Source organism: Mesoplodon bidens (genome assembly GCF_964165515.1).
Source record: "Mesoplodon bidens genome assembly, chromosome: 12".
Lineage (NCBI taxonomy): Eukaryota > Metazoa > Chordata > Mammalia > Artiodactyla > Ziphiidae > Mesoplodon > Mesoplodon bidens.
This window is the reverse complement of record NC_138168.1, coordinates 2,103,060-2,116,302: the sequence shown is the minus strand read 5'-3', so window position 1 is coordinate 2,116,302 and position 13,243 is coordinate 2,103,060. Positions and strand designations below refer to the sequence as shown.

The window sequence follows — 13,243 nt, the reverse complement described above, 5'->3', positions numbered from 1 at the left end:
AGCCGTTTATTCAACATTCTGGAAAAGACAAATTATAGGGATGGAAGACAAATCAGCATTTGTCAGAGGTTGGGAGTGAATGACTACAAAGGCCACTCACAGAGAATATTTTAGGTTGATGAAACTGTACTGTACGGTAGTAGGCATAAGATACATGACTACGCATCTGTCAAAACACATAGAATAGTACATCACAGGGTGAACTTTAATGTATGCAATTTTTAATCAGAGTATCCTGGATGTAATGCATACTGTGACAAATAAATTTAACTGTATTCCCAATATATGATGAAATGGCACTGAAGGGGGTGGAGAAAAAGGAACTGACATAAGTGACTTTGGAAAATGATGTTTTGATTGGTAAATATAAGACTAGGTGCAAAAATAACTGTACATAAAAACAATTTTAGTTGGTAAGTTTGTTTCTCACAGGAATACAGTTAAGAAATCTGAAAACACATTTACACAAGTGTAGAACAAATAAGTAAATAAATGGGAAATAATTTGAGTTAGGTTTCTCACTGTCAGTAAAAGATGTTACAAATAAGCAAGGGGCAAAAGCTAGAATGAACCATGTGATACTGGATTAGAGTCTTAGACATTAGTATGAACTCACCTTTAATAGGTATAGAGATAGACACCTATAGAAATGATTATAGATATGTGTGTATATATTGGTTAATATACATGCATATATTTCATAACTCTGCGGAGAGACTAGAAACAATGACACCAAGTAGCAACAAACACATCTAGCATCCAGGCCTTAGTTTCTAAACATGGTTCTCCAAAATAACAAAAAACAGACATCCCTGGAGAAATGACTAATTCTAGGCCTGGGGCAATGAAAACACAAGATGAGCCTGGAGCATTATGTAGTGCCAGGATATAAGGCGGCACTCAAAAATCAAAAGGATAGAGGCAGATCAAAGGGACACAAGAACCCAACTGAAGGAGCACCTGATGGCCTAAGCTGGAACAATTTGAGTCATAAAATTAATTAAACTTTAAAGTTATAGAGAAATATGAAATAAATATTCATGAGTCCATACTGACATAAATAACTGAATACATAGATAAACGGGGAAGAAGGTACAAATCTTTCTTACAAAGAATTTCAAATAACATATGTAAATACTCTTCCCTCCAGGAGATGGGGCTTAAACTCCCTCTTAGGAGAACTGGCTGGATTCCAAAAGATAGATTATGGAAAGGGAACAATAGTAACTTCACAGTGAAGAAATCTGGCAGACCTCACCTTAACCAAGTGATCAAGGTTAACATCACCAGTAATAAGTCATTACTGACACAAGGTGATGAGAAAGACATTTCACCTTTATGGTAATCTTCCCCAAAACCCAAAAAACCCTGGTCTGTCTAATCATGAGAAAAACACCAAACAAACCCAAATTCAGGGCCATTCTACAAAAGCCTGGCCAGTACTTCTGAAAACTATAAAGGTCACGGGAAACAAGGAAAGGCTGGGAACCTGTCAGAGACCATAGAAGAGAGATTATAACTAAATTCAATGTGATATACTTGATTAGATCCTAGAGCAGCAAAAAGACATAATTGTAAAAAAAAAAAAGATCGATAAACCTGAATAAAGTCTGGAGTTTAGCTAAAAGTAATGCACCGCTGTCTTTTTAGTTTTAGCATATGTACTATGTAAAATAGTAACATTAGAGTAAGATGGGTGAAGAGTACATGAGAACTCTCTGTACTATTTCTGCAACTGTTTGATAAATCTAATATTCTCAAAAAAAGGTTTAGCTTTTTTTAAGTGCGTAGTTGCATTGCATTATGATGAATCAACACAGAATAGATATTAAGCATAGTAGAAAGTGTAGCTCCTGTAAAATGCAGATTTGCAGACCCCCCTCTCTCCATATAAATTGTATCAGAATTTTCTAGAAATGGAGCCAAGAATCTATAGCTATAGGTGAATCTTATGCACACCAAAATCTGAGGATCCATTTCTAGAGCCCCGCACCTTTTATAGTCCCAAAAGACTTTTAAAGGCTTTAAAAACCAAAGTAGTAATGGTATTATCCAAGGTAACCAAATTTGAAGAAAGTCAAAATTCAGCATATGCAAGATAGGTAAGGAAAGATAATATGTATATAACTGGTGGGCACACAGGATAACAGGGTCATGATAGTTTGGCAAGTGGATTCAAAGTATGGTAAGTATCCAAGTGGCAGCTGAAAGACTAAAAGTGGAAGCAACTTGCTTATTCAATCAACCCTTCCTGGGTTGAAGAAAAGTGATATTGCTATGGAGTGCAGAGAAATTACAACGGGCCTGTTCAATCAACAGGCAACAACTGCCTTAGTATGAAGTGATATTACTTCAAAAATGAATAATGCAGTACTGACAACCAAAACCAACACCACCAAGCTAATACACAAATGCTCAAGCAAGTTGAAAGGCTCTGACTGGAGTATCATAGAATGAACAGATGAACAAGGGAATGAGAATAAACTATGAAAATCAACGTGATGAAACTCACTGGTTAAATGAAGCCTAATTGGTCTTGAGTATGACATCCTATGTACCTCTGCCTACCCTCAGTTGCCTACCACGTTTACTGTGGTAGACTTCATGGTGGCTCAGGGCACCATTTTTGAGCCCCAACAGATTCAAGTAGTCCACAACCTTGCTGCCTCCTCCACCCACACAGCATATGCCAGCCCTCCTCTGATACCCAATCACATTCCCTCTGAATGAACCCACTTCGGCATTCTTCTGCCTGCATCAGCCAGCCCTCACTCATATTTACCATTTATGATGGTTAATTTTACATGTAAACTTAGGCTATGATGTCTGGTTCTTTGGTCTAGAAGCTGCTGTGAAGGTATATTTTAGATGTGATTAACTTGTAAATCAGTAGGCTTTGAGAAAAGCAGATGATCCCTCCATAGTGTGCTGGACATCATCCAATCAGTTGAAGGCCTTAAGAATGAAGACTGAAGTCCTCCCACGAATAAAGAACTATGCCTCCAGACTGCAATAGAGAAATTCTGTCTGAGTTTCTAGCTTTTGGACTCAAGACTGCAACATGAACGTTTACCTTAATTTCCAACCTGCTGACCTACCCTGCAGATTTCTGACTTGCCAAGCCCCACAATCACATAAACCAAAGCCAATAGCCAATTCCTTAAAAGAAATCACCCCTCCCCACATATATACATTTGATCCTTGGACAACATGGGGGTTAGGGTACAGTTAAAAACTGCATAATCCAGTTCTGCGTCCGCAGATTCAACCAACCATGAATCATGTAGCACTGCAGTATTTACTGAAAAAATCCGTGTATAAGTGGACCCACACAGTTCAAACCCATATTGTCCAAGGTTCAACCACAATAGGATATTTTACCCTATTATATAAAATACAATAACCTATTATATATCCAATGCATTACAATATAATATAAATATCCTATTAGGTCTGTTTCTCTGGAGAACCCTAACTAATACACTATTCTGATCATTTTTCTACCAGTAACACTGTAACCATCTTCTCTTATAATGAAATACACTGCAGCTATTTTACCATTGCTACACCCAATGATATTTTTTCTTAGTAAGGTATGATATTTAGATAAGTTATAATCAATATATAGACTGAGAGAGTCCCATTTTGTTCTTTGCACCAAATAGCATAGAATCAATATTCCATATCCGGGCTGAGTATCAGAATCACTTGTGGCACTTCTTAAAAGTACAGTTGATCCTTGAACCACACGGACTTGAACTGGGTGGGTTCACTTAATCTACAGTACTACTCAGTCTGGGGTTGACTGAATATGAAGATGTTCAACCATAGATACGGAAGGCCGATTGTAAAGTAATTCCTGTATTTTCGACTGTGTGAGGGTCCACACCCTTAACCCCAAAGTTGTTCAAGGGTCAACTGTACATATGCCAGAGTTCAACCCCGAACTTGCTGAATCAGAATTTCCTCAACTGATTTTGATTCACAGCCAACGGCTGAAATCCCTGGGCATAAAATCATTTGACCACAGTATCCGCAACAGCATCTAGTCCAAGGTCACTTTTTAAAATAGAGAACTTGAGGTTAAGGGAGAATAAATTACTTATTCAAATTCCCAAAAAGGGTAAGAATGAACAATATCAGGGTGCCATGTTTTTCATATTTCTATAAAGTACCTTTTATTTTCTTATATAGACATTTCCAGAAAAAAGATAACAAGTGGCATTCCAATCACTCAGTGCACACAGTTATGCATATCGTATCATCTGATCCACAGCTCCAGTTCACTAATATAGATAGATTATAATATTTAGGAAATAAAAAGAGGCAGCTCTATTTTATAAGGTAGTTCATGCCATGTACACATGAAACTGCCTGGTATATAGTTAGAAGACCTCGTAAATAGCTAAAATCTTGGCTATTGTGTTGTAATAAAACTTTGAGGACATGTAAATGGTACTATGTTATGTTTGATGATTTAATCAAAGAAGGGTGACCTCACTTTCCTAGTGATGGAACTTTGGTAGATGCATTCAAAGAGCTAACATAAATCTTAGCTTATTTTCTAGTAGCTAGCAAAAAACTTCCAAAATCACTTCATATTGTGGATATGAAAACACAAAATAATGAATAACCTCAGTTTTCCACTACCGCTGACTTCTAACACTCCATGGCTTCTAATACAATATTTGTGTTTTTTAAAAAATTAAAAATTGACAGAGTATATACATACACAATCAGCTAAGATGCATGTTTCCAATAGTGTCTGCTTTACCTAACTAACGTCCAATATTGGAAGGGTAGGCAAAAATATTCAATATTATTAATATTTTTAAATTATACCATTCTAACCCTAATTATAAAATACAGAATACTATTCCATATTAATAATCATTTATCTTTATAATAATTTACTACATATAGATTCATACTACAATCCACATTAAGGTACAAATTTTAGCGAACATTAACATTAGTGATCAAAGCCCAGTATTACGTACAAATGTGTGCACTCCATACATACATACACACAACATGGTTTTCTAAGGTGTCACTGAACGTATCACAAAATGTGAATTGAGGTGTTATTTTGTAGAGGGTTCTAATATCATATTATTACCTGTTTTCGCTTGTTCATTTGACGCAACAGCATTCTTTTGCAAGAAGACAGTCTGAGGGATGCTCTACATCATCCAGCTATGAAACAGAGTTTTATAAACCCAAATGTCCCATAGAGACATTTACTCCAATGAACTGGTATAATTCAAAATGTAATCTAACTAAACATGCTTAATAGTCTGGCTAGGAGAAGCAATACCATGGTTTATAGAATAGTGTCTCTGGAAAGAAAAGGAAGTGGACTCTTGGTTCTGCATAAAATCTTGTTAATCCTATTTCCATTTCCCCCTCCTACATTTGTAACAACTGAATAAACTGATTATGCTTTTTTTTATCTTGTAGCTGCAATCTCTGTTGACAGACTGATTAAAATACTTACATTGATGTGATCAATATAGTTACCAATCAATAACGCTCCAGGAATTGATTTTTATAATTTGAGGAATTCTGCACCTTGATTCATTTATATGCTATTGTCTTTTTTCTAAAAATTAGGGATTGTTAATATGGAAAATAAAAAAAAGGATTAAGGGGGAAGGGCCACGTAGGGAAAATTGCAGTTCTCTACAGCATAACTGAGGAATACATGTGATTAAGGAAAAAGTGATGATTTGGGGGGGGGATAAAAGCGTGGATAATTGATAGAGAACTCGTGAAAGAGGGAAGCAATTGTAAATAGATTATTGTGGATGTGGAACTGACATTTCCAGTTATCATTACTGTTTTTTGTCCTTGACACTTAAGATCTGAGGAATGTTAAGCAATGTTTCAAGAGCTGCATGTATAAGAAAATAATATTCCCGCCACCGGAAGCTGCTCTAATACAGCTTCCCCCTTCCACTCCAGGCCACGGACAGACACTCAAAGGCAAGAGTGTTATCCCTTAAAATTGTCAGTAGTTCTCTTCCCCTCAACTCCCAGTTCCAACAGCCACTTCCCTTTCTAATGGGCTGCCTTTAGCCTCACCTTCCTTCCCAGATCCAGCAGTTACTCCACAATAGATCTGCATTGCACGTCCTGTAAAGGAATGCAAGGTTTTGTCTTGGTGTTCAGTCTCTCTTCCAAGAGATACACACACACACACACACACACACAAGGTATAAATTCATATTACTGCCAATGGTTTCAAAGAATCACTTTTCTGGCAGAAGAAAATCAAGGGATTACATTACTAATGGAGCATTGAGTCATACAGCTGACGGTATTTGGCAGATTATTAACGAGCCTTTAATCCTGGGTTGTTTGTCGTGTATGAAATCGGAATTTAAGAGCACCATCTACATTAGCAAAAGCAGGTTGATAATCTTTCTACTTAAAGAATATATGCCAATCTTTTAATTCACTTTATAATAAATGAGATTTAAAATCATTTGGGCAGAAAGTTACTAAATATCAGATATTTCCTAGAAATTTGAAACTTTAAATAGGTTTAACTGACCTTAACTATTCAGATATATTTGGAAAATGGCAAAAGACTTCAAGAAAATAAGTCAAAAGGACATTGTTTATTTTTCATGTATGAACTGAAATATAAAAAGCTCAGAGGAAAAGTAATAAATGTGAATAATACACAGGAAACACTTTACAAAACATTTACTTTGGAAACCGTGCTTTTTGCTGAGTTTAACAGTGGTTGGTTGAGGTATCATATTTTTATAAAAAAGGAATTCAGCAAATAAGTCATTGAGAATATGGTATAAAAGTTTAGAAAATTAGGGCTTCCCTGGTGGGGCAGTGGTTGAGAGTCCGCCTGCCGTTGCGGGGGACACGGGTTCGTGCCCCAGTCCGGGAGGAACCCGCATGCCACGGAGCGGCTGGGCCCTGAGCCATGGCTGCTGAGCCTGCGCGTCCGGAGCCTCTGCTCTGCAGCGGGAGAGGCCACAACAGTGAGAGGCCTGCGTACCGCAAAAACAAAAAAAAAAAGTTTAGAAAATTTAAATGTGAGAGCACATTACTCATGTCAAATTATGAAGAATAATGATTACATTAAATATAAGCTTATTAACACATTGGGTTAATAGTATAGTAAGGTATGGAATCATAAGGAACATTTTATAAGGATTTTGCATTTTTTTCCTAACTTGTTTGGAAAAACTTACACTTGATTTTAGTGAAACAAAGTATCTACACCTTCAACCAAGACATTTTGGATTTGTAGGTTGACTAACACCATTCCACCAAAATTATTTTCCCTAAACCTAACTGCTATGTAGGAAAAGGTATGAGAACGTCTGTAGCAATTTCTGTATCTGTGACAATAGTAGTAAAGATTTCAAACAAAATATTCTTGAATATATATGAATATTTCAATATATGTACATATTCTATTATCAACTCATTAGCACCTAATTCTACATTCATCACATATACATTCTGTCAGTGAACATAGTGAACTGAAACCGACTCTAGGGCCCATGAGATTAAAGTCAACGCCTGTTGCAATCATTCAGCATTTAACACAAAGCTGGAATATATTAGGTCCTAAATAGTTATTGACTAGATATATGGTGTGTCCATGTCATTCTAACTCAGTGTTCTCTACCTGTGTTTGTGAATTCCATGGATCTGTTCTTGTGTTTACATCCAAATGAAAAATTCCTGGAAGCATTTTCAGAATTATCGTGATCTGTCTATAGCTCAATGCAGCAGCATAAACTCACTGTCCATGCCTGCGTGTGTGTTTTGAATCACACTGAGTGTGACTGCTGCTAGGCTGGCATGTTCTAGTGTAAAAAGGACAACTGTCGCATGTCCACCCTTATAATCACATTTTACCAGCTGCAAACACTAAAATTTCCTTTTAAAGTGATGACTGGGAGGTGAAAAATAGTTTAATAGAATGAAACTCAAAGGCAAGAGTATCATCCCATAAAATTCTGTCAGTAGTTCTCTTCCCCCTCAATTCCCAGTTTGAACAGCCTCTTCAGTTATTGACGTTACTGAGACTTTTAGTGGTATTTCATGAAATCAACAAACTGCATCAGAATTACTTTTCACAAACTAATAAAAAAGAACATGGACAGACAATATTTGAATGATGCCTTCACTACCTGAAAGCAAAAGTACATTATGAATCATCTTATGAGCTAAAGTATGTCATGTCTTCAGTAAAAAAGGGTGGTAGAGAACTGAGATGTTTCATGGATATCGGGGCACAGGCATGGCACACTCAAAAGGAAACTTGCATCTGGTCAACTAGTATGTTCTCAGTGAGAAGGGACTGTGTTTAAGACAAAAAGCATAATCTGATGCATAATTGGAATTTCTTAATTTTGATTTTAATAGTTTTATAGTTGTATTTGCATATATTTACAAATTGTTTGGTTTACAGTTATAAAAGCATACCAATTTCTATGCCTGGTTTTATGTTTATGCATATTAAAGTAAAATTATAATAGTAATTTATCACCATTGTGTGTCTTTGATTTTTTTCCTTCTAAAGGAAATAGAGTTTAAATATATATTCAACATCTACTCCCACTCATTTGTTTAATTTGGAGAAATAATGAGACAAACTTTTAATAGGCCACTCAATATTTTAATTTATATTTTTGAGCCCCTACTATGTGAAATTTAGCATCACAAGTTGAACAGTCTTTGTTCTAAAGGAGCTCATGGTCCAGCCAAACTTCCCAAACTACCTAGAGAGGAATCCAATTCAGACTGTCACTCTCTGCTATTTACAAGCTCTGTGTTTGATCATGTTACATACTTTAATTCACAATTTCTTTATCTGTAAAATATGGGTAATAATAATCAAATTTAATCCAGTACCTGTAATAATGAGGTAATGCAGATTGAACAGCCCAGAGATATATAATATTGATGTATCACTTTTCACTACTTCTCATTAAATGATTTATTTATACATATGTATACACACACACACACACACACACACACACCACAGAGAGTGAGATAAGCCACCAACTGCTGCTACATATGGTCTACTTCCTTAAGATTATACCATTGATCCTACTTCATGTATTAATTTTCAAAGAAGGAATTATATGTAACATTTACTAGCACTTAGCTACAAAAGAAATACAAATATGAAGAGCTTATAGAACAAGTTTTATGTTAGTACCTATAAAATACCTGTCATATAATAGGTGTTCAATAGAAATATGCTGAATGAATGAATGAGAGCTAATCATTGACATGGAGTCAGAACTTATTGTCTAATATCAGTTGTGTAACTATTAGTTCTGTAACATTTTTAAATTAATGAAGGGAACTGAAAGTCAAAACAGTTTTTGCAGATTATAGCATGAGAATTTTTCTTAGTTGACTCTGCATTTATCATGAATAATACTGTGATAGCTAATTTTTATATGTCAACTTCAAAGGGCCAGTGGGTACCCAGATATTTAGTCAAATATTATTGTTTGTGCCTGAAAGGGTGTTTTTCCATGAGATTAACATTTGAAATACTAGACTAAGTAAAGCAGATTGCTTTCCTTAAAGTCGATGAGCCTCATCCAATCATTTGAAGGCCTGAATAAAATAAAAATGCTGACCTTCCTCTGAGTAAGCGGGAACTCCTCTTGCCTGACTGCCTTGGAGCAGGAACATGGTTTTTTCCGGCCTTCAACTTGAATTTCCTGGGTCTTGAGCCTCCTGGCCTTTGGACTGGACCTACACCATGGACTCTCCTGGGTCTCAAGTATGGCAACTGCAGATTTTGAGACTTGTCAGCCTCCATAATCACGTGAGCTAATTCCTTATTTTATATAATATACAAATATATCTTCTATTGGTTCTGTTTTTCTGGAGAATCCTAACATAATACCAACACTGACCACAAATATTTCAAAGAAACCTTCATCTTATAGTCCTATACTGATATTTTAAAAGACATTATCTTAGCACATACCAAGTTATAAACTATAAAATTTGATTGTCAAAATTTTTAAAATTTGGGGGCTTCCCTGGTGGCACAATGGTTAAGAAAACGCCTGCCAATGCAGGGAACATGAGTTCCAGCCCTGGTTCTGGAAGATCCCACATGCCACAGAGCAACTAAGCCCACATGCCACAACTACTGAGCCGGCATGCCACAACGACTGAAGCCCGAGCACCTAGAGCCCGTGCTCCGTAACAAGAGAGGCCACCGCAATGAGACACCCATGCACTGCAACAAAGAGTAGCCCCCACTTGCTGCAGCTAGAGAAAGCCCGCATCCAACAAAGACCCAATGCAGCCAAAAATTAAAAATAAAATAAATAAATTTAAAAAATAAAATTTAAAATTTTTCTAAAAACATGATCTGCTCTGAAGTTTTCTCATTCTGTGTTTGTATTTAGCTTTACATTCCTCATTAAAGAAAAACTGGATGCAATGTTTTTGTTTATATATATGTATATTTCCTTCATGGAAATTTGAGGTTCCAGTTCATGCTAGTTTATTCATTTTCCTTAAAAAAGTTAGATTTTAAACCTTAGGTTTCTCTTAGTTATAACATGTATTTTAACATTATCTTCTAACCTAGGAAGTAATGATGAGGGATAAAACATCTGAGAAACACCATTATCACCCCGTTAGTACACATATAACCATTCAATAGTATTATTTTAATATTTGAAGAGTAAAGTTGTCCAGATAAATTAATTATTAAATAATCTTGGAACATAATGAGAAAATGTTCTACAAAATCAAGATTTCTTCTATTTAAATAGATTCTTCCAGTGAAGTCTACAATGGATTCTTCCAAGGAAATTTTTGAAAGACTGCAATTATATTAAGACTAAACACTGGTGTTAAGCAAACATAGAATACAATTTTATCTCACTGAGAAACTGATGATGTAGTTCTTTTCCATCTCTAATGTATGATCCTATCATTAAAATCAACTTATCAAATAGACATTCTTATTATTCTATTTCTTTACAGACTCAACAATTAAATGCCTCTAAAATTGCTTAGATAAGTTTACAATGTGACAGTTGATATTTGATCCTTTGCTTCCTTCATAAACAATGATTATAGCATAGCATGAGCTTTCAAAGAGAAAAAAGTACATTAGTCAAAGCCATGGTAATAAAACTTTAAGTGAAAACAGCTCTTTTATCCAAAAGCTTTAAAACCATTGAGAGCACTTAAAACAGTCCATCACTCTTTCTTGTACCTTGAGAACAGAGACCATGTTTGATTCTTCTGTGTATCTCCAGAGTCAAACAGTGACACATATTTGGAGTACTGTATATAAATGGCTGTTGAATTAATGTTGAATTAATTAATTATAAATACCTAGATTGGTCTTATGTCTTCCACTATAACATCCTTAACTTCTAAGAAAATATTGACTTTTTAATATCATATACATGTGTAATAACTTATACGTATTTACTTGAGACAATAAAGGGAGAAAAACAGTAGTTTTCTGTTTTGGTCTGTTTTGGTCTGCTTCTCCACTAGAATACAAACCTCATGGGAATAGACTTTGTCTCTCTTTGTTACTAATATATGCCCAAATCCCATACCAGTGCCTGGGCCATATTAAGTAATCAATAAATATTTATTGAATGAATGAATGAATGATAATTTGAGATCAATGGTATTTCCTACCACTGTGGCTCATTCCATACAACATAACTGAGGAGTTAAAAAAATGCTTGCTGAGTGGCAGTGAAAGAACAAATGAGGTTGGAGGGGATAAATACATCCCCACAGTTAAGTTATTTGCTCTAAGAATGCATCTAAGCCTTTTGTTTTCTGACAAAGAAAAGAGAAGTCTGCACTTACCCAAGAGGAAGGAAATTGGTAAATAACCTGAAAGGGGCTCCGTCCGAGGCAGCCACCACAGGCCCCGCGGCTTCGCCTTCACCTTGGCCTTCACGCCCGCCACGCTAAGCATGCCGCCCTTGCAGGTGCGAGGCCGCCGTCAACAGCCATTTCACCCTGGAGCTCCACGCCTCTTTCGTGGGCCTGGCTGCGGCCTTTTACCTCGACCGCGACGACGTGGCCTTGAAGCACTTCAGCCGGTTCTTCCTGCGCCGCTCCCACGAGCACAGCCGGCGGGCCCAGGGCCTGAAGCACCTGCAGAACCAGCGCGGGGGCCGCCTCAACTTCCAAGACATCAGGAAGCCACTCAGTGACGAGTGCAAGAGCGGCCTCAGGGCCATGAAGTGCGCCTTGTTCCTGGAGAAGCAAGTGACCCGGAGCCTGCTCCACTGCACCAGCTGGCCACCGACAAGTGCGACCCCCACCTGCGCCACTTCCTGGCAACTCACTACCTCAGCCAGTAGGTGGCGTTCATCAGAGAGCTGGAGGGTCATGTCACCACCCTGAGCACGATGGGGGCCCAGGACGTCGACCTGGCAGGGTACCTCTTTGACAAGCTCACCCTGGGCGACAGCGACAAGAAGAACTGAGCCTGGACTGGACCTCCCCAGAGCCACGGGGAGACCAGAGCCCTGGTCACCGTGCCTGCCATGCAGACGGCAATAGTGCCCTTGCAGAAGAAGTTCACTTAAGTTTTGGGTTTTTTGTTTTTTTTGCAACAAGTGCAGGACTCTTTTCCTGGACTTTATCACTTAAGTTTTGTTCTTCCAGTTTTTCCGTTTCTTCCAATAAAGTTATTGGTTCATAAATAAATAAAGGTCTCTGGTTGATTCATGTGGGCAAATCTCTCATTTTTAAGTTTTAAAACAGGTATCCAGGAGTTTCTGAACACCGCCATACCCCAACCATATGCAGCTCAGGATCTCCACAGTGGGAGGGAGAAGGTGTTCCATGGGGCCCTGGAAAACACAAAATCAGTCTTCCCCTTATAAATAATGTAGGTATATGCGGGGTAGACTGGGGTGGGGTGGGGTGAGGTAGGGGTCGCTGGTGAATGTGGGTGCATGTGCATAGTGAAAGTATAGAACCATAGCCTGAAAATCATGACTGCAGTTGCCTCTGGGGAACAAGTGGAGGGAATGGGATTGGGCAGGGATTAAAACAAAGGGTGTCTTCAGTTTCACCTGAAATGTTTATGTGCATTAATTATGCAAATACTAATGGTTAAGTATGAGTAGCAAGATGGGGGGTGGAGGGGTTTGGAAGTCTGAATGGTGGAGTATCTCTTTGACAAGTTCACTCTGGGCAACACTGATAATGGAAAAATGAGTGTTAGGCTGTC

General features: G+C 37.4%; 1 pseudogene across 1 annotated transcript; it reads left to right on the top strand.

Annotated features, from left to right (window-relative positions):
- Window positions 1–11,970: 11,970 nt before the first annotated feature.
- On the top strand, window positions 11,971–12,850 carry LOC308626158 (ferritin heavy chain-like; annotated as a pseudogene). Its single transcript has one exon. The product of its transcript is annotated as a ferritin heavy chain-like (transcript).
- Window positions 12,851–13,243: the final 393 nt, after the last annotated feature.